General features: G+C 41.5%; 1 protein-coding gene across 3 annotated transcripts in view; it reads left to right on the top strand.

Moving 5' to 3' along the window:
- Positions 1-27,515, top strand: part of sema3b (sema domain, immunoglobulin domain (Ig), short basic domain, secreted, (semaphorin) 3B) — a 77,570-nt gene that overhangs the window by 22,828 nt on the left and 27,227 nt on the right. The window contains exon 1 of one of the 3 annotated variants that reach the window (XM_069693864.1): positions 20,717-21,001. The exons of the other annotated variants lie outside the window; for them this stretch is intronic. The gene's annotated coding sequence lies outside the window, so the exon portion shown is untranslated. Of the gene's footprint in view, positions 1-20,716; positions 21,002-27,515 lie in introns of those variants that run through there. 3 annotated transcript variants of the gene reach the window in all.

Here is a 27,515-nt window from a genome sequence, read left to right as displayed (position 1 = left end):
GAACCATGCGCCTTACCCTAGATTAACCACTGTAGAACTAGCAAAAGTGGATTTGGACATGCCCTAATTGTACTTGCATCATGCGCTTTAAAAAGATTGCTAAGATCATTAAAACAGAGCCCCGAGCCTCGAAGGTAAAGCATGAATCTTGGCCGGTAAAAACTGTCATGAACAGGGTACAGACAAAATCACCGTTTCCACCAGTTGGTGAAAGAAAGTAGGAATCCAGACATTTACAGTGTACAGTAAAATGTCACAGGCTGTTAGCCTAACTGATGTAATTATGTGACGTTCCAAGCGGGACTCTGGTATTTGGCAGCTGGCGAGCAGCATAATGGAAGAAGATTGAGAGGTGTCATCGGGAGGGAAGGAAAAAGAAGAAATTAAATGATTCATGAGCCGACAGTATTATTCTTTCCTCTGTAATTCATCAGGCTCCTGCCTCTCTCTTCCCTCTCTAAAGCTGTCTTCTCTTTCTCTTCTTGTTTTCACATCATCCATCCGACTCCTCTCTGTCTCTTCTCCCAGCTCCATGTCGTTGTAACCCCCTTATTCCCCCGCCTCTGTCTATGGTCCATGTGTTGTTTGACTACCTAATTAACTGTGTCTGGCCTATAGCTCAGACTCTTGTTGTAACACACTCTCTGGTGAGTATTCATAGTTCCATTAGATCACCCATCAGCCACTAAAAAACAGGCCTGAGTAATCAAATGACAGAGAACACCAATGATCAGCATTTGTGAGTGATTTGTTTTGATCAAAGGCCTTCGACTGAAAGAAGTGACTCACTCGTAGAAAATGATTAACTGCACCAACTCACCATAATAATGGTGCACTTATAGGTGGTGTATGATTTAGAGATCTCATTCTCATGGCAGTTGTAATTTTTGCCATCCTACTGCTTAGGGATGAGTCATGTCTGGGTCATTAAAATAAATAAAAAATATTGATTAGTATATGCAACCATTGTTCTTCCTTATTTCCCCTGTTTTTACCTGTACTTGCTTGTAATGCACTACTCCTGTCGGAAGGTGGCAGTAATGTACCTAAAGGCTGTTTAATAACCGCCATTAAACAACACAAGGACAAAAAGTTACCAGGCTCCGTAGCTTTGCAGGTAAAACTGTGTGGTGCTTTGAGATTAGACGCCACAGTGCGAACAGCAGAAACATGCAAAGAAGACTACAGCAGTCAAAAAGTGCGGAAAAAATTAATTAAAATGAGGGGCAGGTAAAGCCAGCAGATCATCAGCCTACCACAGCTGTGCACAGTCATTAGAGTGAAGCACCCGGCAACGGTCCATCCAATAATCAGAGTTCCGAGCGATTTTCTAATAGTATTTTTGCTATTCTATTTAGTAGGTCCTCACACCTACTCACAGATGATGATTAGCATAACAACATTTTGGCACATATGACATTCAGCTCGCTGTCCCGGCTCATGTTGGCATATCTGCATTGCTGACAGAATACACCACTGTCCTAATTTGCAGTGTCAGCGTGAGTTGATCCCTTAATTGACAGATCTCTACTGTAACATGACTGCTTCTGTTGTCATGAGATAGTTTCCTGAACCACACAACCTTGAGTCGAGATAACAAAAAAGTGAAAGGAAAGTTTATTTTTCTCCCCTGGTGAACAGATCTACATTAAATGATACATGTCTGCTCACTCTGTTATTAAATGATAAGCAGCTAAGCTTGGCTGTTGTTACCCTGCCAGGTCAGTAAATAAGAGAAATATTTCAGTAGATGTGGCCTTCTCTTTTCCCTGACTTTCACCCATATAGTTTGGGTTTCTTAAGAAGCAGCAAAAGCACAGCAGCATGTGTTCCATTCTCCGTCTGGCCTATTGTCTTAATACAATCTGATTTACTTGTTCCTTTAAAACACATTACAGCCTAAGTAAAACCAGCGAGGAAGTCACTAAATCAGTGGCTTATTTTGACTGAATTACTTATAAGCTCAGAGATCTTTCTGTCCTGTGTTGATTTCCCAGACAGCTCTTTGCTGCAGGTGTGCTGTGTTTTTCCAGCTTCAGACAGAGAGCAGATAAAACTGCTTCTACGGTGTCTGATGCGTTTCCCATCTGAGGGATCGGTTGGATGTGTTGGCCAAGAAGCCACAGAGGGGGAAATCCGTGGCAATGAGAAAGGCAAAAATAATTAACCACAATGGGCAGGGGCTGCGTTTGCAGTTAGTTTAATTCAGACTTATTTTATTTGATTACGTTTCTGAGCAGGAAATAAATGGGAAGGAAGACATAGAGGTCATGAAGGATGGAAAGTTGATCAGTCATCCGTCAGGGAAGAGGAAAAACAAGGGCGGAGGATGATCCAGAGGACATCAAGAGGAAGGAAAAAATGAGAATGTCAAATTAGGAAATAAATGAAATGATTTGCAGGGAGATACAGAGAAGTGGGATATTTTAGAGGAAAAACAAAACAAAGGCAAGCACAGGAGAAGGGAGTTCATCCTTCTCAGATCTACATGGCATCACACTCTTGTGGTTGTGAACAGCTGCCAAACTCTGTGTGTGTGTGTGTGTGTGTGTGTGTGTGTGTGCGTGCGTGCGTGCGTGCGTGCGTGCGTGCGTGCGTGTGTGTGTGTGTGTGTGTGTGTGTGTGTGTATGCGTGCGGCTTCCCTGACCAGTGTACTAATTTACAACTTTACTCCCTCATTTTTTCCTCTAACCAGTGCTTGTGAAGCCCCGACCACATATTTACAATGTTGAAAGGCACCACCTATTTTACAATCTCCCCTCAAACACATGGCAGGGGAAGCAGCTTTCTGCTGTGTGGCTCTGCTGACCATCACGCTGACGGGTTCACTGCGGTGGCCTCGACACGTGGGACGACTCCCATCATGCATCTGTCTTCCATTAGGAAGTAACCCACTTTGAGTTGTTTTTTTTGCCACAGATACACTCGAAAGGCAAGGACGGATGGGAAAAAACATTAACATGCTAACATGCTAGCACACTTTTTCACTGTTTATGGGATTCTCCACCAGCCAAACCACTTGTTTCTGCTGGCAGCCAGACTATAAACCTTTACACATCTATAAAAGAGGAACTGAAGATCTAAATCACTGAAAATCAAGACCTGAGCAAGCAAAATAATCACACAACTCTGCAATACATGACAAGTTTGCGGTAAAAGGAAGAACATCTACAGCACGTTGGCTCAGTATGTCCGTATTCAAAATTCACAGTTTTTCTTGTAAGGGCTGTGGCAACGCTTCGCTAAACCACAGGCAATGTTCTCTCAATATTCTAATAGACCCAGGCCATGCTGGGGTTATATGAGGTTGCACACATTATGCAGCATGAACACACTTGACTGGTCACTGGAAATGTCTGATTGGTTGTGTATATGACCTGTGCGCACACACATTCATGTTATGGTAGAATAATATTTGTGAAAGCAGAGCTGCTACTAGTATGTCATGATATCCCCATTCTGGGCATGCACCTCTTATTTCTCAAGCAAAAAATTCCGAGAGGGAAAATTAGAATAACATCTTGCGCATCATATTTCATTCTCTGTGTGCTTATCTGCGTCAGACAACTTTATAGATAACCCCTCGTTTACTGGTTGTCAGGACAAACTTTGTAGAAACCAGGACTAAACTTCACGTTTTAATATTTTATTCAAAGTAGTTAACAAAATCGCTTTAATTGAAATCCTTCTGACTGACTATGGTTACAAAGAAGAAGCGCAGAAGGAAAATCGAGAAGTAAGAGCAGAAAAAAAAAACATTCAGAGGAAGAGAAAATATTTAGATATGACATTGACTATTAGAGTGATCTAAATATGATAAATGGTAAAAGCAGAGTTGCCAAAAGGCACTGCGAGGATAAAGCAGAGGAACACGCAGCGAGACAGAAGGAGACAGACAGAGAAAGTATCAGAGGGAGAATCCCACTAATGATCAACACATGTCTGAGACCAGTCACGCAGACGTCAGTTCAGTTTTATAGAGAACAGTCAGCTGTACTCACATACACACACAGACTTTCTTTAAGAAGTGATTATTTTGCTTCCTAGTTGTGACAAAAGGTACTACAACCTTTTAAGAGTAGCTATTCTTCAAACAAAATTATTTCAGTTTTAACAAGTGTACAAACCTGTGTGAACTACTGTTAAGTATATTGAAAAAAACGTTTCTCAAAGTCCCACTGTGTGCAAATAAAAAATAAAAAAATAAAAGCATAAATATGCAACAACAAAAAAAGAATTTAAAAAAAAGACAATTGCAAGTTTAAATAATTCTCATTTCTGTCCAGCAGAAACTGACGACTGTACTGTTGTCCCGACAAACACAACAATCTGAAGATCAACGGCCTGATATTTGGAGATCAAAAACAGATCCAAAAAGAGAGCAAATACTGAACTTCCATTAAAAACGGAAATACAACATTAATGTTGCTCTGTGTCTGCAGGTTGGGTAACTTTCGGCTAACAGGTTTGCCATATGAACTTAAATGGTGATATTTTGTCAATGTGCTGGGATTCAAAGCAGTGTCCTGTATGTTTCCCAACATTACTCTTCCTGCAGTCTTTACTTGAAAAAATGGTTAGTCTTGTTGACACAAGATTCAGCACAAACACTGATTTATTCACTTTCCAACAATGTCCTCACGGGTCTCAAACTGTTCCTGAAAAAGACACCAGAACAGCATCCACACTCTCTTTTATTTCCACATCGCCTCTCTATCTTTTCATGCTGTTTCAGCCAGTTGGTTTGCCTCATTTTGGAAGGAAAATATAACATGATTTGGCCAAGATGGCAATTTATATTTAAGCAATAGCATATGAGGAGAAGTACTGTCCTGTTGTGCTTTTTTTATTGGAGCGGGTGTGCTGCGGTTGCAGGAGGCTGCAGGCTGCATATATATTGTGTTTGGGAGTAGTCACGTTAGCCAAGCTGGCTGCAGTGTGTTGGAGTAAATGGCCTTGTGGTTTCATTTACACAGATAGAGGGACCATGTGGCTGTTTATCTGCCGTATGAGGCATATCAGCACTACCGGGAGGCTTCCTGATTGATCGCAGTTGGTAGTTGGATCCAGGTGGCCAGCCGGTGGGTGATGCATCCTCGCATTACTTCACAAATTAGGCGGAAATTTTAGGGGAAGAGGAAGTAGATTTAAAGCGAAACAAACATTTGAAGGGTAAAAGTTTTTCCGGAAAAAATAGTTTTCGATGGCGTGAGAGCGGCAAGCAAAACTCACCTTTAATAAGAGTACTGACATACTCCAAGGATGGCACTAAACTCGAGATAGATGGCCGCTGTGTCACTGCAGCTTCTGTACAAGTTCTGACAGACAGTACAATTAATGCAGAACAGTGATTATTGGCACGGCAGTGATGTGCAAGTGCCTCGGTGACCGCATCACTATCATACCAATAATCACGTTAAAGCACACCATCGAGTGTAATATTGCGATTATACAACAAGTTACCAACTAAATAATCTAAATGTATTCATATTGTGGGGCAATTGGCTCTCAAAATATAAAACGTTTTGTTAGCGGGAGCTCCGTTTCCATGGCAATACATGGAAAACACGTAGAAGCGAATGTAATGCATGCAATGTTTACCATTTCAGGAAGTAGTCCAACCCTTAGCAACGATGTAGCAACAGAGGCAAGATTTAGTCCGTGTTATTGCTTTCGAGAGATGGTTTCTTAAACTGAATAAATACAACACATAGAAACACTAAACTGCTTAGCTCGCTCAATTTCGCAAGTAAGATATCCGCTGAAAAAAGTTTTCGATGGAGTCATTTATTTTTACAATTTCAGCACCATGTCATGTGTCACACATCAGGTCAGGCTAGCCGCCGCTAGGAGTGCACAACTATCTGTAGTGTTACGGTATGGTTGCTCAGAGCAACAAAAAAGGACCAACAGAGACCAGATTTCGCCAAATGGGTCACAGCTAGTAAGCCTCCAAGTAAAAACAACATTATATTACATATTATAGGAAATTCAATTCCAATTATATATTCTCATTGAGAAGGCGGAGTGATATTTCTGGTGATGAGCAGGGTGTGATGCTTCATGGTGATTTGAGCACGTTCCAAATATACAGTTGACCAATCAGATCGCTGGGCTGGATCTACTTGTTGTATAAACATGTTTATTCTGCAGAGAGTTAAGTAATTCAACGATGACATCACAAAAACTGTGAGTTGGCTGATGTTTACTGAACTTGATCCATCATGTTAGTGACAGTGTGTGTGTGTGTGTGTGTGTGTGTGTGTGTGTGTGTGTGTGTGTGTGTGTGTGTGTGTGTGTGTGTGTGTGTGTGTGTGTGTGTGTGTGTGTGTGTGTGTGTGTGTGTGTGTGTGTGTGTGTGTGTGTGCGGCTCTCCTCTAGGTCCAATGTGTCCTATCCGAGTGTGGATGTATTCTACTTGATCAGGACTGGCTTTTAATCAGCATCTTGTTTCTATTTGCTTTGGACTGAACCTTCATTATATACATTTATATTCAGGTCTGAGATGTTGCTTCACAATTTTTTTTATAACTGGTCCCATGTAATAGAAAGCATGTGCAACATTGACTGACTGAGATGCAGGAGGAAAGGTGGAAATAGTCAAAACAAGATGTTGCATAACAGAAGAGATGATGTTAATGAAAACCATCTATATTATTGAGAATACCACGAGTACTTTGTTGTCAAGATACCAACTCTAAGTCGCAGTGTGTCTTCCCTACTTTTCAGATTTGTTTCTGGCATATTTCAGGACCGTATTTATTGTATGGTGCCAATGTATTATTAATGAGATGAGTTTCTTGTGGAGACAGGATGTTGGGGATGAGCCTTAAATAATGAGAAGTCAAATTTAAGTGTAAACCAACGAGCTTTTAGTTCTAAAGTGCATAAAAGTAGGATCATTTACCCTGAGATGACTTTACTGGTGAGACGTTGTGGTGACCGACTTTTGCAGCGCGATGTCACCACAAAATGTTTTGCGGGAATACTTGTTTTCATAGGATCTAACTCTTTGCTCTGCCAACTTTTTGTCTCTCTTTCGATCCCTCCTTCTGTACCTTCCCCCCTTTTCCTCTTCCCTTCCCTGAACGTGTCATGCTCCTCTCAGTTTAAACAGCTTTGTTTTTTCCACTTGACACGTTGGCTCCAAAGAAGAGGGGAGGAGTAGAAGGAGGGAAGTAAATGAAGGAGGGAAGGAGCCAAAACAGAGGGGGGAAATGACAGTTTGTTTGGTCAGGACAGCCTATTACTTCCAACACTCTAATCTTCCTGCACTTGGCCGACTACCTGTAACCTCAAACAGGATGGATGGAGGGAGCCTGGAGACACAGGCTGTGGTGTAGAAATGGTTTCATTATATTTGTATATGTGACCCAATTCAGCACCACAAATAGAATAAACTACCGGCTTCTGCTTGAAATAGAAACAGCACAATATTTCCATAAATTTTAGTCTTAAAATAGGCGACACACAAACACAGAGATTACAGACTAATGCAGAAGATATATACTTGAAAGCTTTAGATTTCTGTGTGATGCCTCAATAATGCCTCCTGTTAGCCAGCTGTGACTGGACATCTTGAGTTGATGTGTCTAAAGCAGAACACGTTTTTCTATCTTTAGCTACGGTTGGCATCAGATGAAAATAAAAGTCTTTTCTTTAAGAATATATTCCAGATTTTATTTTAGTGCGTTTGGACATTTCTAAGTATGTGTGCATGTGTTTGTCCTCTGTGATTTCGGGGTTATGTTAATGACAGCTGTTACCTCTGTGATAATAAGGTGATTTCCCCCTTGTTTCCCAAGTAACCCAAAATCACACCCCATGTCATCTACTGTTAGAGTGAGTGAGTGTGTGTCTCCGACTGGCTGACAGACTCCTATTGGCCCAGTTTGGTGTCTGGAATAAATACGGAGCCGATTGTTCCTCAGCAGCGCTGCCATTCAGCTGGGTGCTGTTGTTCTCCAATCAGGATTTGTACAAGGTCTTTAAATTTTAGAGGCATTATAATCCTATACATGTTCAAATTTTCTGCTTGGGAGCCAACTTCGCAATATGTCTCGCAGGAACACTTCAATTGTTTCCATGAGAAGTAGGTATTTGCCCCAATGAAGGTCAATGGAGAGTTTGCAGATGTGAAACTGCAGCTTTTCATGTGCGGTGAATATATTTCAGCATTTAACAGGGAAAGGTTTAAGGTAGTTTTGCAAACTTTACATTATTTCACAAAGATTTGGGAGTCCTAGTTACATTAAAACAAACGATAAAACAGCACAACACTTGACATTTTAAAATGATCCTGTTCACGTTTTGGTCTCTGGATTTTAGTTTGCACTTGGAAGTCTGTAGACTAGTTTGTTCCCTTGTGGACATGTCCATCTGATTTCCGATCTTGGCACCTTTAAAAGTTCATGCTGCTTTTGAATGCAACATTCTTGGCAGGAAGGATTTCCAGATTATTGTTGGTGCCAGCCGTTTGCAGAAGTTTTGTCAGTCTATGTGGTTTTTCCGAGTCTGGCCTGTAATGTTAATCTGCTCTGTTAGAGTGCAGTGATGTTTGGAGCCAAGCCACTCCACAGTAATCTGAGTGATAACGACAGAGGGCATTTGTACATCATGATGAGGACTTTTCAATTTACAAATGCCTTTGTTCTGCTTAAATCACCCAAACCAGCAGCTATTTTTTTAATGACTGTTGCTTTATGAAGCTTCTACTGTAAGTAAGGATACAGTGCCCAAAGAGCAAACCAGCTCATTCTGCATTGTCTGCTTTGGCTTGCTGACATTCCTATGTAATTTGTGCTGTATAGTAAAGAACTATATCATCTGCATATATGAGGTAAGTTAGGACAGGGCATTTTGAAAAGGAAAATGATAAATAGATCCTCAAAGACAGGATTCAAATAATTTCATTGTAACACCGCCAAAGCCACGTTTTTTTTTTGTTTCCCAGGTACAATTTTATTTGATTTTTTGATTTTATACACTTTATTAATCCCCGAGGGGAAATTGCTTCACTACAGCAGGGGGGCTCTCAGGGGGGAGATGCTGCAGCAGGCTGCCACTAGCGCGGCGCCAGGTAACCTGACCTGAGGTGCATGTTTTTGGATGATGGGAGGAAGCCGGAGAACCCGGAGAGAACCCACGCAAGCACAGGGAGAACATGCAAACTCCGCACAGAAAGGCCCAGGACCGGATTTGAACCCAGAACCTTTTTTGCTGTGAGGTGACAGTGCTAACCACTGCACCACCATGCCGCCCTCAATTATTCAGAATATTAATTGAGGAACAATGCAGCAGTGACTTCCTGTCTATTTGAGGAAGATTTTTGAAATATCTTTAATCACTTCATGAGACTAAGAACCTGTTCCATGCATTTTCCTGAAACTATTTTGACTGGCAGTAAGACAGATGGTAGTTTTCTACCTTAAATGGTCACCTGATTTTGACTGAATTATCCCAGTGAAATTAAGTTAATTGAAATGTAATTTTTAAGCCCCAAGGAGCTCTCAGTTGTGCCCACCATCACGGAGAACTGCGGTTTTATTTCCTGTGCCATAACTTCCAGCGCTGTGCGTTTGAACAAGCATAATTGCCTGTGTTGATGGGTGGGGAAGCACTTGAGGTGCACCTGCACAGCTGTGATGGATCTGACATGTCGTACCAAGGTCCATGTATCACTGAGCTAGAACGTGTTTGCAGTCTCCAGCGGGTAGCAGTGAAAATAACTACAGTCCAGGGGGAGGTGGACATTTGAAACTGTAACAAAACAGGGATACAAGTCTACAAAATAGAAAAAAACAAACAGATGTAAAAGTTGGTCGAAGAAGTGAGTGTGAGCTTGGTTTTCTTTATTTCCTGTTCTTTCGCTTCGCTTTTGACTATTAGAAAAAAAAAAAATTCTAAGTGCTTTATGGGTGGCCTCAGTGGGAATCAAACTTATTCTAACCTGAGACACTAAAGGAGATTAACCTGGGGTAAAGGTAGTATAACTACTGTCATCTCATCTTCCATTCTTCTATCCCTTCACCTCTCATAACGGTTTATTCATCCCCCTTTTTCTTCTCCCCCTCTAACTATCTTCAATTACTGGTGGGGATTTCTAGCCCGCCAGACACAGACGGCCGTCGGTACGCCTGAAAAATAAGCATGTATGCATGTGTGCCTGGGAGCTAAATATTTGTGTGTGAGCAGCTGTTTTGACAGCCTGAATCTAAAAGTGAAATTGCAATTATGGCAAAGCTGAGCGTACTTCAGTGTGAGTAGGTGTGTGCGTGCATCGCTCTGCATGTCTGGCAGTGACCAGCTGCATTTTTTTTGCATGCACCACTTTGGGAAAGTTATTGTAAGAGAAGTTGTACACAGCCTGTGAGTGTGTACTTAAAGTGTGTTCAGTACATGGAATCGAAAACAGGCAGTCGTTTTCTGACAGCTTTGTGAATCTCTGTTGTTTTGATTTGACACAAGAAAAAACTGAAAAAATTAACTGAGAAAGTGAAATTTAAGAAGAATGCAGAATATATAACAGCCAGAACCAACAAAAACAATTCTAGCTGCAAAATGTATGCCTTTTTGACATGACATGACAGATTTCCCATTTACTTTATTTAGCTGAAATACGATACATTTTCCTATAATGTGATAGCAGGGTCTGGCAGTGTGCGTGTGATTGCGTGTGCGTGCATCTACGCAACATATTGTGACAAGCAGAATCACCTGTGTGAGCCAGCATCACTAATGTTCTCGTGAAATCTGTTCAATGCTGAGCTTGTCTTAGATTACCCCTGGGTGTGTGTGTATGCACTCACACACTAATAACTGCACAACCTAGTGTTTCAACAGCCCCTTGAGGAAGTGTGTACTTCTACATGTGTGTGTGTGTTGGTGTGAGTGTGTTATTAATCCACGATGGTGCTGAGAGCAGTCTGCCTGGTTGGATCAGTGCCCATCAGGATCAGGAATCATTTCGTTGGGTCTCCTCACTGCTATCGCATCTCAGGCCTTAATGAGTCACCACAGCAGCACTGCGGTATGTGTGTCTGTGTGTGTGTGTGTGTGTGTGTGTGTGTGTGTGTGTGTGCGTGCGTGCGTGTGTGCGTGCATGCGTGCGCATGTGTGTCTTCACATGCAGCCTACGTGTCTTATCTGAATACTTTTCAGCAAAAATGTCTTTCGCAAATCCAAGTCTTTCTACATCGAAATGTTTTAAAGACAGCTTGTTGATTGTGGGAGGAAAATATCTGTCAGATGATGTTACACATTTCAGATCCATTAATCCTCTGAACCCTCTGTTTTTGTTGTGTTCAATGCAAGATTACTCTCATCTGTGTAAATATGGGCTGGAACATGGACATTATTGCAAGTAAAGGAGCAGCTACTGGTGTACAGAGCTGCTTTTGTCCAGATTGTACTCTATAACTTCCAAATGTTACCATGTTTAACAATGGAAATGAGTGCTGAAAGCAGAGTTCACTGATCTTGTCGGCCATATTGGCAATGTAGACTTTCTCTACCACAAAACTGTATAGATCCTCATCAAACTAATTGAGAAATATCTTAAAAAGTCGGTAGATCTCAAGAGGGGGAGACGAACAAGTCCTCCATCCCATACGACACTATACGTTGACCCACAGGAGTGTTTCCTAAATTAGAACCCCGGTTAGTGTTTAGACACAAAAAAAACTTGTTTAGTGTTTGGGACAGATAATGCTTGGGGTTGAAATGACTTGTGTTGTGTGTTAAAGTTACTATAGCCTTAAAGTTATGCGACCTTTTAATATTCAATGCTATTTTAAAAACCACTCCCAATTCATGTTTGGAGACAATAACTAAACAATGGTCGACTACACCAAAGTCCACTGTTGTTTCAAACCCTCCACCCAGGCTGCCAACGTCATCTGAACTGCGTCACTTCTGCGGCTCATATTTGTGTTGCTGCCACAACAAAGGATCCTAACTGACTTTCCACTGGCATTGTTTCCATGGTACCAGTTTGTAATTTTAACACATTACGTGCTGCCACCACATAATGCACTGTTAAGATTTTGGGGACCATTTCATGTAAGGTCAAAGGTTTTTTGATGATGAGGCACCCAAGACATTAGATTGGCGTTGTTTACATGATCACTAGAAGTCATTCAACTTTAAAAACAGACAAAACACATGAGGTCAGTGTTTTTGGAGGAGGACAGTCTCAAGAAGGCATATTGGACAATGACGTGTTACATGTGCAGCATTTTTACCATATTAAGGGAATATGCTCAAACCTTATGTGTTAACAAAACAGGTTCTTGGCCTATTTAGTGTCCAAAAGTGCAGGAGCAGATGCATGTGAGCTTTTCATTTTTTTTTTTATTTGAGTGTGCTGTCTGTGTGCGGGCTGAGGTTTAAAGACTGACTTTTAGTAGGTGATTTCCCTGGTTTTGGTCTTTTATCTGTCCTCACTGTGATCTGTGCTGAGGTCTCTCTGTAAATAGCAACAGTGAAGGAACAGCACAGGTTTGATTAAAGTGATGCTGAGAATTACAGGGCCCTTTGCAGTTCATTGGGCCCACAACCAGCCTATGCCTGCACATTGAACTCTTGTTCATCTTTAATTTAAAAAAAAAACAATAGGCACATGTGCATTGTCAGGGAGACAACCCAAAGTCAAGATCAAAACTTAAACCACAAAAAATGTGTTTTAAAATAGAACAACTGATACTTGTACATCACGGAAAGATAGCCATTAGCACAGTCAAAACCTGCATCCGTTAACAAATATTAAATATAAAATTTAGGTTACAATCGTAGTTAATGCACACCTTAACTTTAATACATGATCATTTTCTTTGCTTTTTGTCGACAGCTAGGCCTTCATGATCAGCTGGTCAGCCAACTAGATTTAATAGTTGTGGGAACAAGTGCAGCAATGTGCTTTCCACTAAGAAATACTTCCATTACAAGGGTGTGTGTGTGTAAATGTATATTTGTGTGAAAGAGCCGAAAGCCGCGTTCATGCAAGGTGCTGTAATCCACTCAGTGACCCTTCAGAACCAGCTCCGCGTTCGTGTGTGCGTGTGAAAATGTTTTGCGAAAGCCGTGCTTATGTTTGAAGGTGGTCTTGTCCACCCGATGACCCTCTGAACCAGGTGGTGTGTGACTGCATGCCTGTGAGAGTGTGTCTCACCTCTGAGCCTCCTGGCACCAGAGTCAGTCCCCACACCCACCCGACTGCCCTCCTGACACGCCGGTCCGACCTCACCACACCCACCCCTTCATCCTCCATCCTTTCAGTTGGGTGTGATCACATCAAAGTCAAACCGGGGGGATTACAGGTTTCTGTGCCCCGGGGGATCCCAACTGTAACACTCTCTCTAACTCTCTTTTCCATTCCTGTCACTCTCCACTTGGGTCCCTATAATCCCTGTTGTGTCAGGAGGTCAGGGGCTCCATCAGGACAATACAGCTACATGCTATATTAATATCTAGCTAACATGATTAGAGACCAGGCAAGACTCAGTCTTGGTCAGTTGATTGTTTTTGTTATTTCTAGCTGCAACTTCACCAGAAAGCACACCAAAACCATCAAAATGGCTTTTTCTTCAACCCAATCTAAACTTTCCTTGTCTTAAATTCCTGATGCACTTACGTAGTTGCATTTTAAAGATAAATTCAGTACACACGCACACACACACATGTATTTTTGAGTGGTATTACAGCTGGCAGAATGGCCTCTGCACTTTAGCTGAAATTATGCTAATGATCCACTCAGTACTGGTATTTGTTTAATGTTGGCTCAGCGTGTAACAGCAGTCATAGCCTTACATAACATACAAAGAAGAAGCTTCTTGGTTGTGGTCCGTGTTATTTCATGCTGTTCATTTTACAGGCATGTAGCCATGGCCTGCATATTTCTGCATCTGCAGAGCAAATGTTTACAGTACAACAGTGCTGGCAGGTGTCATAGCAGCCCAATATCAGATCAAATTCATGGGTGTGCCGGGTCTGTTGTAGAATGCATGTCATTTAAAGCCCTTGTTCCTCCTCTGCTCTTTAAAAGTCTGCCTGACTCTGCAACTGTCCTCCAGGATTTTCTCAACATTCCTCATCAGGGAGCAGCAACAATGTAATGTGCTTGAGTAGATTCATCTCTCTTATCCAGCTAAACTGAAAGAGACATAGAGGATAGCTTATGTATACAGCAGAGGGAACTAAATAGAAAGAAAGCATGTCTTAAATAAAACCAGCTGCGTGTGTAAAAAGAACTGTATGTTGAAACCCAGTTTCCTTAACAACATTGTCATCTATGAAGGGGCAACATTACACAGAAATGACTGGCCGCTTTTTTCCAGTCTGTCATCAGAATTTAAGGTGAGCAATTAATCATCTGTCAGCCAGCCCTGTGGATTGATTTCAACTTTGTGACAATACACTCAAGATATTCAAAGTTTTCAAAAGCTATGTCCAAACGCTTACCCCGAAATCCATTACATGCCAGATTACTGAATTGAAGGAGTGGCAGAAAGCCACATAGCCACATGTCCTTTGAAGGAGGAGGCTCCAACAACTAGACAAAGCTACAACATGCACTCCTGCAGCAGTCAGTAAAAAAACAAACCAGAGACAGGTCAGCTTCCCAGCAGACATGTGCATCTAAGACTATTGAAATTACCTCTTGCTTGCTGAGGTACTCCTTTCCAGCAGCAACACGCAGCACTTGTACTAATAGGTGCCGTTTTTAAAGTCAATATGGTATCATTAACTTCAGTGAAGTGTGACCTTCCAACATAGAGGTGCTGCTATTTTCCTTTTATTCTGGGTGTTTTGTTTGAGGTTGCCTTCACAAACGATTCATGGCTCCATTAATATTAGTACAATATGCACACAGCGGGGATGCCAGATCTGTGACCTATTCTGGGGTTTAGCTCTTAGTGCTGGAAGCCAAAATTTAGCCTGACTGTAGTTTTCATTTTAGCACCACAAGCAGAAGGTAGCTGAGCTTCCTGGAAGCTACACTCAGGTTTGTGTGACAGAAGCTGCTGTGTACATTGTTGCCATGAAAATAAAATAGTGTATAGTACCAAAGATGCCTGCTCATGTGATGGAACAAACAGTAGTGTTTTTGCAGGACTGATGTAATCCAGAGTGTGTAGGTTTGGTGGTGCTAGTGCATGACGTTGTGCATTATACATACTGAACATTATAAAACACAGAGTCAGTGCATTGTTAAAATAATCCTCTTACAAGACCAACAGTGTTTGGGTCCACTTCAGTAATCTTTAGGAAATAAAAGTAAATTTAAGGAAAGTTTTAATGAGGTCTAAGAGGAGAAGTCCAGCATTATCAGGAGTTTTGTATTTTTTCTACATCTGTCTAGAGAAACTAAACAACTTCATCACAGGTAAAAGAGTGTAATCTCGTACTCACATAGTTGCCATTGTTTAATTAGTCTTAAATAAGTACAGTGATTAGTGCTGCTGTCTGAGTATTACCGTTCGTCTGATTACACATGAAACATATGACAAAAAACCTAAATCATTTTACGAAACAACCCAACTAAACCACTTCAGCATTGCAAACCCATCTGCTGTAAAAGTTATTTAATGCTGAGGGTTTCTTGGTTTTATATGTTACTTTATGAAATGTTTAAACTGAATAATAGATAGACTAGAAGACCACAGGGAAGGCCCTACACGAAAGACACTGGTCTGATGATGATCCCACCACAATCTAAAGATCATCTCGGTTCACTGACTTGCAATAAAACAAAGATTCACTAGGACGCTATTAGCAAACCGAGCCCTCATCTGTTTCAATAGCACAGAGGCTTTGGCTGAGACAAAAGCCTTTGTGGGGATCACAGTGCTCACCCTGCAGCCTGTAGAGACATCAGGCTGGTTTATGACAGACAGGTCAGCGGGGGTGTGGGCTGAAATCATACATATAGATTTAATTGTGCACATGCCTGTGTGCGCGGATGTGGTCAAAGCGCCGAGGGTAGGTGCGCATTGTGTGTAAAATGCAAGAAAACCTGGAGACAACACACGCACATACTTTAGTGAACCCCCTAATGTGAGACCTATGACCTGGTGAGACTGGGTCTCTAGGTGTGTGTGTGTGTGTGTGTGTGTGTGTGTGTGTGTGTGTGTGTGTGTGTGTGTGTGTGTGTGTGTGTGTGTGTGTGTGTGTGTGTGTGTGTGTGTGTGTGTGTGTGTGTGTGTGTGTGTGTGTGTGTGTCAGGGTTGCCAGGCACAGCAATGCACCTTCTACTGGAATGAAGACTAAAGGAGTGGGGCAACTGAGAAAAAGACACACACCACAATATGACTGAGTGTAACAGTTTGACTGATAACTCTACTGTTTTACTTTTTCAGAGTAAACTTTAGTGTTGCTGTTGAAATAAAACTCACATTTCGGAGTTTTGAACATTATAGGCATCCTCTGTGCGCAGTGCAAAGCTCTGGTCTTCCTAACGTTCACAGTCCACGTGGTCATCAATGCAACAGTTTGGACTCTGTAGTTTGGCAGAAACAGCATTATAAAACTGTGTTAGGTTGAGTAATAACTACAGTTATAAAGTTTGTCTATCTGCATACACCTTTTATTGTTAAAATCCACTTAAAATCTATGTTAAAAAAATAAAAAAAAAACTCTAAAAGCCACTGAAAAGTGACAAAACCATTCAATGACAACAAGCTGTGTGAATTATGTTATTTAGAAGAAGTTGTGAATGAATCAAATTTTCTTCAGTATTTTCCTTATTACAATGAGTAAAGAATATCTATGTTACATGAAATGTATACACAAAATACAGAAATGTTCTGGTGCACAGAATGGATTGGTTATTTAGGTTAACATTTATTACTTGACTGCTTTTGTTGCTAAAGCCTGAAACAAGGATCAGGAGGGTCCATTGGTTTAGTACTACTTTTTAAAAATATTATTTATTATTATTATTATTATTATTGTTATTATTATTATTATTATTATTATTATTAGTATGCATGACACGATAATATCAGTTATCAAATCAAACCCTTCAACTCTATGACCGTCCACAAAGCTCTAAAGCTCCTTCACAGAATCCAGTATTTGTAATATACTGAGAATAATGTTGAATTGATAGTGGAGGAGTGAATCATGCTGCTGGAGTTGTTTGACAAGTTGAATGGATGCTTTGATTCTTTTTTTTTCCCCTCGTGAAAACTTGTCATCAAAGGAATACTTTGTAGCTGCCTGTAATGACGCTGACCAAAGCAATCTTCTCAATAATATCTCTTTAAGTCCCTTCTATGAGTTTTAAGTAAATTCTTTAATTTAAGACTTTAAAATCTTTCTCCTTATACTTTTATGGCTTTTCAAGGGGTGATATTAAAGATAAAAAGAGGCAGTTTTTGATGTCTTCATATCATGTGCGTTTCCTACATTTGTGAGGCTGGGGACCATGAATGGGTAACCCATACTTCAACTCTGAGGATGATGTAAACCCTCATGTGTTATACATGTATGCCAATTACCCTCCTACTGTAGGTACAGGAGCTTATCAGCCTACATGACATCCACATCAGCCTAAGTCATTCTTATGTATCTCGAAATCTCTCTTTCTCTCTCTCTCGCTGTGTTTGTCGGGAATTTTATCCAAACTGCTGAGTCATCTAAATACATCAATATACTAAGTCCTTTGAGGAAAGCCGTTAGTCAGGCAGGAAGTGTCAGATCATGTCTCACAGCAGTTACACCCCAGTTTCAAGCCTCACTTAAGAGATGAGCACTGTTTGACAGCTAACTTGCTGCATTGCCTGTCACACTGTGGGAGATGGTTCCAACAAAATCTTCGTGGCAATCTGTTTCAGATAATCTCCGTTTTGAGGTGTGTTGACGTACATGATGTACATATTTTAAAAAGGCAGGCAGAGACACATTAAGTCAAGTTTCCATCCAAATGTACCACATCATTTTACCACGTTTTAGAAGAGAGGGAGAGAGAATATGTGTCCATTTAGAACTCTGTCTGTCAGTGTGCATTGGTCCACACTGCAAAAAAAATAATGGCTCACAAATTGTGAGATTCTTACATTGAAATGGGGTTAAAAGAGGAAGTCATTTGATGAATTAGAAAGAGTGACAAAGGGTTTTCAGCCAGAGACCAGTGATTGAGTCCATGAGAAACAGAAATCAATATGGATCTATTTTAACTAACCTAAGGAAGTAAACTTACATCACATATTTAATGCATGTAATTTAACTAACATACAGAACATACTTATTGTAACCTTAAGTAGGATATTTTACTGAACCAAACTATGTGGTTTTGGCACCAAATTTGAAGGCACTTTATGTGTCTGTCATAAACACCAATTGCTTTGACATGAGAATGGGACTGACAGTTACATGATGTGGATGCAGGCCAATAGAGAAGAATAGGCCCAGGAAAATGGAGACATCTCAAAGTTCTGAAGCCATTGTTGTGAAACCAATCTGTTTTTCACTGTGAACAAGCACAGTCATTACATGCCTAGATTTGAGACTGTGTTGCCACCATTCACTACTGTCTTATGAATATCAGGAGCTGGGCCCATCAAGAAAAGCACAACAAGGTGCGATCAAAAAGTTCCAACTTCTAAAAGGTCCATTTTGCAAAGAAACGAAGCACAGCACAGTAATATGCATAAAGCAGGGGGAAGCAATAGTTTTTGTAAGTATTCTAAGTTACGGCGTTTGATGAAACTCAGCACCCTTGTTACACGTGTTTCTGGGACCACAAGTACGTGCACATTTGCGAGTTTATTTGTACACCTTAAATTTTGAGTCAAACTCAAGAAATGCAGACCTTTAATATGCTTCAGAAAGCCTGCAGCAATGAGCCCACAGAGGTTTTTCGAGTGGCATTGGTGTTTCAAGAGGGGCAGAACGTCCCTGTTAATGACTGAAGAAGGCGCATCAGGTCTGGAGCGCAACCAGATGGACTTTCTTTGACATTCTCGGGTTGTTCACCATGATTTTATCACCAACGGTCAGACTGCCAACACAGAATTCAACTGTGATTCTGATGTACCTGAGCGAAAATATTCAGCGCAAAAGACCCAAACTGTGACCATGACACTGAGAAAACATTTCTTGCCCATAACAACTGAATCATTACAATTCGGCCTAGTTGTTGGATACCCTGCCACGTCTTTTTGTTCCCCAAAATTTTTACTCAAAATGTTATGTGCACGCTCTGCTTAAGATTCAGGTTCAAGGTAAAATTGCAAATGCACTTGCGGTAGTGGTCACAAAGACACATGTAACACAAGTGCTTATGTTGATTAAGTGACATAACTTGGAATACTTATCTTATCAGCCCTCGTAAGTCTCAAGTCTCATGCCATTTAGCAATTACAAGAGTAGGGGGCGAAATGAGCCATCATTACAGGCAAAGCAGTTAAACTCATAAAAAACAGATTATGATGGAAACGTGGCATCTAGTTGGTTTCGTGTATTACTTGGAAGAAGGTTATAGTCATCTCTTTGTTCCACATATATCTGATGTTTTCATCAACTGTTATTTTTCATTTCCTCAGAAGAGCCATGGCTCCAGTGATGTTTAAATCACATGGTTTATGTATCTCATGCTAATTTAACTTGAATAAATTGGTTTCCATTGCATTTGATCAGATTTTGTGTATCACTGACACTCCAACTTCTCCACCTCAACCAGGAGCATTTTTCTGGATGCTTTAAGGGCACAGCAGCCCTCTGAGAATTTGGTACATGACACAGACTGTGTTTGGTCACCACAACTCTAAATCAGCGATTAGTGGAGGTGTCTCAAACTGTGAGGACCGTTTCATTTAGATTTTAAAAGCTTTTGCAATGCTTCCCTCAAAACTGGTAGAAAACGTTACAGTGACTGCAGGCTTTTAACAGTCCCAGTCACAAGTGTGTGTTGTGCTGATCTGAAGTTTTTTTTGCTCTTTTGAGGTTAATTTAAGTCACTGATCACAATGATAGACAATGTGAGGAAGAAAAAGTTTCCCTCAGGTACCAACAAACATTAGCACACACACACACACACACACACACACACACACACACACACACACACACACACACACACACACACACACACACACACACACACACACACACACACACACACACACACACACACACACACACACACACCTCCTGACAACATGTCCCTCCCCTTTTCCCCGCCCCTCTCACCTCCCACCTTTTTCTCCTCCCCTCTCTTCTCTCCCCTCTTGAATTAAGTCCATTATTCCAGCCTGCTCTCCCTCTGAGCGTGTCTACTCCGCTCAGCTCCTGTGAAAACCCAGTGTGTGTGTGTGTGTGTGTGTGTGTGTGTGTGTGTGTGTGTGTGTGTGTGTAGCTGAAGTTCAGCCGTTCATCAGTGGAGCTGACTACAGACGGGGGAATACTCAGATCTCACAGCGCTGCTTTTTTTTTTTTTTTTTTTTTACTTAGACACCAGCTGCTTTTTGGACTTTTCTAAGACTCACTGGACTTTTTTTTTTATTTGCACCAAAGCGGGACTTTGCCGCTGCTCTCTTTCTGCCCTGCAGGCACCATTGCCAACACTGGAAATTACATATTTGTTTAGATTTCTGCAAAAGATTTTTACTGGAATTTTTACCTGCTTCAAACTTAAATGAATTAATCTGCCCAATTTTTGGACTGTCAAATATTGAGGACAATTGTACCCAGATTACTTTCTCATTGAATTGAGACATGCTAAAGTCACAGAATGGGTGTTTTGGAGGCACACAACATGAGCTCAGGGAGAGTGTTTAGGTGTGTATACAGCACTCTCTGCACTGTGAGTTTATAAGTAAGAAAGTTTGTCTCATATTGTGATGGAAAGACTATGAGAAGTTAAAGAGGAGCAACACAGTGCTGTGAGAATGGAAACCATCAGTGCTATCAGACACATGTTGGGCTCAGGTGGATGCTGATCCGAACCCGGAATGTTCTGAACTCTTGTGGAATTTGGTTCCCCTGGAAACAGATGGGCAGGTGAGTTCATTCAGACCGTGTCTGTCCAATCAGAAGCTTCAATCATCTATGATTTCAAGTGACAGAGAATTTTGGGTGCAAGCTTGTATTATTTGTGACAAAACTATAGTCAATATAAAAATAAATCTCAAACATTCAATCACAAAATAACTTAGGTTGACACATTGCCCATAATGCCTGCTGCCGAGCCATGAAGCTCCTGCTTTCCCAAGCCAGCTGATCTCGTACAGCAGTGCTATTCCAGAGCCTTCTCAAACTAAAATATCGTTTTACAAGTCATGCTGATGACACACATGTCCACAGGCTTTTGCCACAGAGAGCCAGGTTTGAAACTGCGCTGTTGTTTCATTTAGGAGAGTCGAGTGAGTTGTCTTCCCTCAGAGAGCAGTTTGGAGCAGGTCCAGTCAGGAGACCAGAGGCAGCTCTGTAAGGTCCTGACTTACTGCTGCTTCTGGACTTAACTCAGCCAAATGGCCGGCTACCAGCGACCAGCAGGCTGCCCTCGCCTTACTGGCTCCTTCATTGTCTCTTCTTTCCAAGTTTCTTGTACCAGACAAGAGGTTTAGGATCTATGACAGCAGCAAGGCAATTTTCCAGCAGCGTTTTAATATTTATTTCTTACATGTAATACATCAATTTATCCATAGTAACAGCTGTCCAATCACCTCTACCTCTATGCAGCAGAGCTTATTTAAAAGATATCTATCAACATGAGTACGACTTGTATCAGCTCAAATTTATGCATTCAGGACACCAGCTGAGCAGCTTTGGTTCACTCCAGTTGCAAAAATGTATTTTTCCCAAAACTTTGAAAGGTGAGAATAATTTAGCCAAACTGAACAAATGCTAGCCACGGGTTTGTCGGCTGGGAAACTTTCCATTCATGATGTCGGGCCAGATGGCTCAGTACCAGCAACCAGCAGAGAGCTGCAGCCTCCCCGGCTCCTTCATTCACTCCGTCTCTTTCAGAACAACCGGGGTCTCTGCCTCGAATCGGCTCGCTTTTTCTTTCTCACTGTTGTTTCAGCTTAAATCCCATAAAGACTGGTAGTCACTTTTGGCTTAAAGCTGCTTTACTTTGCATGTTGGTGTGTTTTAGTGTGCGCCTGTGTGTGTGTGTGTGTGTGTGTGTGTGTGTGTGTGTGTGTGTGTGTGTGTGTGTGTGTGTGTGTGTGTGTGTGTGTGTGTGTGTGTGTGTGTGTGTGTGTGTGTGTGTGTGTGTGTAACTATTAATTTCCTCCTGTAACTACCATTGCTACCAAAACTCTGCACTGATAAATAGGAATGTACTTCTAAGCTGCATTACACAGTGGATACAGAGCCTGCTTTTAAATGCTTTTCTCAACGTTCATATGACTGAGCTTTGCACTATTTTGTGCCTCTGTAAATCACTATAGAAGCTTGTTTTTACTTTCATTGAGACTTTCATAAGACTTACAATCCTCAGATACAAATCCTCAGATAATATTCAAGGGTCATTTACATCAGAATCATAACAAAACATTATCAAACTGATTTCTTTCTCGCCATCGGTCTCTTTCAGTGTTTATTTTTTGAGTTTTCATTTGAAACAAGCCACTGCACCTTCCTGGTCTTCTCATGCTTCTAACCAATAACTTTGCCAAAGCTGTAGTCATTGTAAGTCACAGTTTATATGTGCTTTCTACACTCAAATGCTCCCTCTAAGAACTGTTTGTGAAAGTCTGCTGCATGTTGACGTGCAAGTTTGCTCTTCCTGCATCACCTGCTTCTCTTTGCACATCTCTTTTTTTTTCCTGTAATTGATACAATCAGACCCGCAAGCCATGAACACTCTTATCTGAATCAAAGCTGTTAATGGTACGACTGCAGTGGGATTTTCTTTAACAGACATGGTGGGAATGTCCTGCGACTGGATGTCCAACTTTTTACATGCTTCCTGCACTTGTGCTAAACCATACAGTACTTGTGAAGCATCAATTCCTGGATTCTTTCCCTTACTTCAACCATCACAATTACATGCTATAACTTTTTCTTTAACAGTAAACAAGCTGTTATTTCCAACTTTAACCCAGAAGCCAAGTCTCAACACGAAGATAAAGGGTCAATTGTCAAATCAGATCTGCATCAACAATATCCCACACAATATAAGCTCTCTGCTTCCTGATATACTTTTATATATTATGAGCTTTTTAACACAACAAATTAAGACATCAGACTTATGGCAAAGTATTTTCTACACTAGTTGTGAATTACCCAAATTAAAACAGTGCTTCCAATTCCAATGTGTTTCAGATGTGTTTTATTAGCATCTAAATGACCCAGTTCAATACGAATAAAACAATTTAACCCTTTGTTATACACCCACATGCTTCCAAAACCAGAAAATCGACACCAGATTGTAGCAGCTGATTTAACTCTCCGCTTTACCTCCCCTCGTTCTCTCTCCACACCCTCTCACCCTTAATGCCCATCCCAACGTTAATCCACTCTCCTCCTCAGTTTTCCTTTCTCTTTTCTCCTTTTCCACTGTTTCTCACTTCAGTTCTGTTTAAAAGTACTGTACTATATCTTTTCGTATTGCCATTTAACAGAGAGATGTGAATTAAATTCTCAATAAATGTCTGAACCCTCCACCCTCCTCCTCCGTCTCCCCCTCTTATCACGCTAACTGGTGCAAAAGCCACCAGTTACCTGCTGTTTTGGTCATTTTGCTCTCTAAAGCTCGGACGCCGCCCTTCCTCCTCCACCGTCTCCATCTCATTCTTCCTCTTCATCCATCCATCCCTCCCTCCCTCCCCGCCTTTCATTTCTCTGTTGCAGGGAGGCTTAGACTTGTTGGTCACAGGCCAGGGAAACTCTTTCTCTCCCCGCAGGCAAAACAATCGTCTCTTTTCTCTCCATCACCTCTCGTCTCGCTTGTTTTCTTCTCCATCCCTACCTCCCTCCATCGCATTCTCTTTTTTTTTTTTTTTTTTTTTTTTTTTCATCGTGGGACTGTATGCACAGTGGCAGGCTACTGAAATGTCTATATTTTGTTCTTTTGCTCATTCCCACAATTTATACTCTCACTCCCCCTTCTGCCTTTTTCCATCTTGTCACAGTTTTAATAATCCACCCTTCCTGTTTTTTCTTCATTCAGACTTTTGCACTGCTTCTTAAACTTTTTCCACATCTCAAACTTTTCTTACCTATTTCTTATTCATTTCTTTGCCTTCACCTCTTCTCCATCTTTTGTGCTTTTTTTTTTTTCCTCTAATGCACATCACCATCGTCTTAATAACTTTTGTCACTACCTCATTTTACCTCACTTGTTTCTTTCTTTTTCCCCTCATGTGTCCTTCCCGCCCCTTCTCACCCTCTTTCTATTCTCCTCATATTGTTTTTTCAATCCTTGTTTCCTCATCCCCTCACTTTCTCCTCGTTTATCTTCCTGCGTCTCCTCATATCTTTGATCCTCATTGTATCTTCCTGTCCATCTCAGTCACTTCTCTTCTGACCTGAGGTATAGTGAAGGGCCACAGGTTAAACTGATGATACCCATTCATTCATTAGGGCATGTGGTACTGTAGAGTTGCACTCTAACCTCGCTCTGTAAATCCCATCTCACCCTCGAGGCGAGCCGCTTTGTCTGCCCGACTCTATTTAGGCTGGTTTTTGACAAGAGGGCTTGCACCCCCCAGCGCCCACCTCCTCCCCCTTAGAATCTCTCTCTGTGTCTTTCTCTTTATTTTTAATCCACTCCCTCTTGGCATGCTGCTGCTCCATGTCTATTGAAGCTGAACTGAATGCAAGTGTCAGCGGGCCCAATGGCTTTTTTATTAAGATGCATTATGGAACATGCAAGGAGTGTGTGTGTGTGTGTGTGTGTGTGTGTGTGTGTGTGTGTGTGTGTGTGTGTGTGTGTGTGTGTGTGTGTGTGTGTGTGTGTGTGTGTGTGTGTGTGTGTGTGTGTGTGTGTGTGTGCGCGCGTGTGTTTGCAGATCTAAGTGCTGTTGAAGGAGGAGTTTGAAGATGAGGAAATATGCTCCTGCACCCATGTGTATAAATGTGCCTGCTCAGGGCTCTGCGATGAGATGAGGATGTGCGAGGGACAATAATGGTCTCTTCAACTTCGACACACACACACACACACACACACACACACACACACACACACACACACACACACACACACACACACACACACACACACACACACACACACACACACACACACACACACACACACACACACACACACACACACACACACAGAGAGCTTGGGGAGACTCACAGGGACAATGGGAACGGTCGTTCCTTTTATAGCAGCCGACAGGAGTGAGAGCTTCGCTGTTGCCCCTGTCATTCCCCGGGACTGTGACGTGAGTTTGTGCGTGTGTATGCGCGTGTGTTTCTGTACGTGTGTCCCCGAGCTGCAGCTGACAAGAGTGCTGACGTCCTTTCCCTTGAAATACTGCAGCATCTCTGCGGCTCAGTACAGAACCCTAAGCAAACACACACACACACACACACACACACACACACACACACACACACACACACACACACACACACACACACACACACACACACACACACACACACACACACACACACACACACACACACACACACACACACATCACTCTCTCTTTCTCTTACACTCACAAACTCAAACACACACAAAGAGTTTATTGCACACATTATCACTTCTTTTAAAGTGAGAGGGAGAATTAGCTTCACTAGCCCTCCTCTATAAAAGCACCCCAGACCTCTTGCGATCCTGAAACAGTGACTTGTGGCAGAGGACGGACGGTTATGTTGTTTTCTGCTCAAGGTTTGCATGTGCACTTTTGTCCATTCATGAATGTGCGTGTTTACATACTGCAGGGTATGTGGGAGTTTATGTTCCTGTTAAGCTCTGTCCTGTTGTGTTGTGTTGTGGCCTGGGAGCCATGAGCTCATGAGAGCTCTCCTGTCTTTACGCTTCAATAGTTCCATTCTTCATAAAACTCTGTGCCAACAGCTTCGACGGGTCTCTGTGTGTAGAGTTTGTGTTTATGTTCTCATCACTGTGTATCATAGGGGTCCTTTAAAATGATGACTGCAGCTACCAGTGTTACTTTCCAAAGTCAGAAATTAACAAATTGTCCCAGTTTAGAACAAACAAGAAAATCATTTTAGATAATCAGTTTTCCCTGAGCAGATAGCATTGGGCTGCAACATTAATATCTGTGCTACATACAGGTAATATGAGTTTAAAAAAATGCTGATATTTTGGTCAAATTTTGTAGCAGTTTGAGGTCAAGGTTTGTCCTTTAGCTTTGGCCTTTTATTGCACTTTTTTTCCCCAGTAACATAATAAGTGTAGTTTCACCTGTGTCCATCCCCTGTTCTTTTGCGTGTATAATTTGTTCCAATGGGGTCAGGGTGTCCCCATGACAATAGTAGAGGAAACTAATAAACTGATTTTAAAGCTTGTCTTTTTTTTTTTTTTTTTTTTTTGGGGGGGGGGGTGATGATGTAATCAAGAGTTTGTCTCAAAACAAACTTCTTCTCTGTTGGAGCATCATTGTGTAGTTACTGGTTAAGAACAGATGTCACATTAACATATGGTGAGGGTACATTATCTAATATGTGTGGCCTCAGATTTTCTAAGTTTTAGGGGGTGCATAATCAGTTATAAAGATCATTTGAGAATCAGCTGCAGTTGTTTGGCTAACATTACTGTTTAAAATGTGTCCACATGAGCCGCCTGAAGGATCTGAAGCTTGCTTAAGTTATATAGCGTCCTACAAAGCAACTTACTGTTATTCAGTGTCTGATTTTGTCTCAGTCATTGACAGAAAGATCAAGTCTGCAGCATAGAGCTGAGTATTATTAAGCAGCGGCGTTCACTGCCAAGTCACCAGAGGGTTTTTTACAGAGGGTAACAGATGAAGGCATAGAGGTGATTGTCAGGAGAAAGCGTAAAGATTGAAAATGAAAAGGGGGGAAAAGCTGACTGTCTGCTTGCCTGTTCCTGAGTGCCAACTGTGAGGTGCAATATAATAAAGGAGACTGTTTCTACTGAAAGGGTATATTGTTCTGGCTGACCACAGAGTCCAAAGTACTCAAAGAGAGGTGTGTGTGTGTGTGTCCTATGCACACTTTTTACAACACAACACTCATATACATGAAGGCTTACAAAGCAGTGACCTCATTCCTGCTCTGGTGGTGGTAGAGTTGTGGTCTGCTCGCAACCTGAGCATCAAGTTATTTTTCTGAAGCAATAACCAATGTGTCAAGTCGAATTCAGCAACACTCAGAAACCGAAAAGCTCAGATTATACTGTTAAAGCTATAAGTAAGCAACATTATAAAAAAAAAAAACCATCATGAATAACTTGTCATGTTATTCATCTATTACTGCATAATTCACCAAATTAGACACCAAAATTACTTTACAAAAGCCAACAGTCTTTTACTCTGTATAGTCCCATTCCTTTAGGCGCTGCTGCACTCATCCATCCTTCCCCGTCACTGTCTGCTCATTAGTCCCTAGCAACTACGAG

This window comes from Brachyistius frenatus, unplaced genomic scaffold (genome assembly GCF_029030835.1).
Source record: "Brachyistius frenatus isolate BFR_SWC_R1_liver_20210118 unplaced genomic scaffold, ASM2903083v1 Contig_16, whole genome shotgun sequence".
NCBI lineage: Eukaryota > Metazoa > Chordata > Actinopteri > Embiotocidae > Brachyistius > Brachyistius frenatus.
Note: the sequence above shows the minus strand (reverse complement) of the source record. Positions and strands in the feature narration are given on the sequence as shown.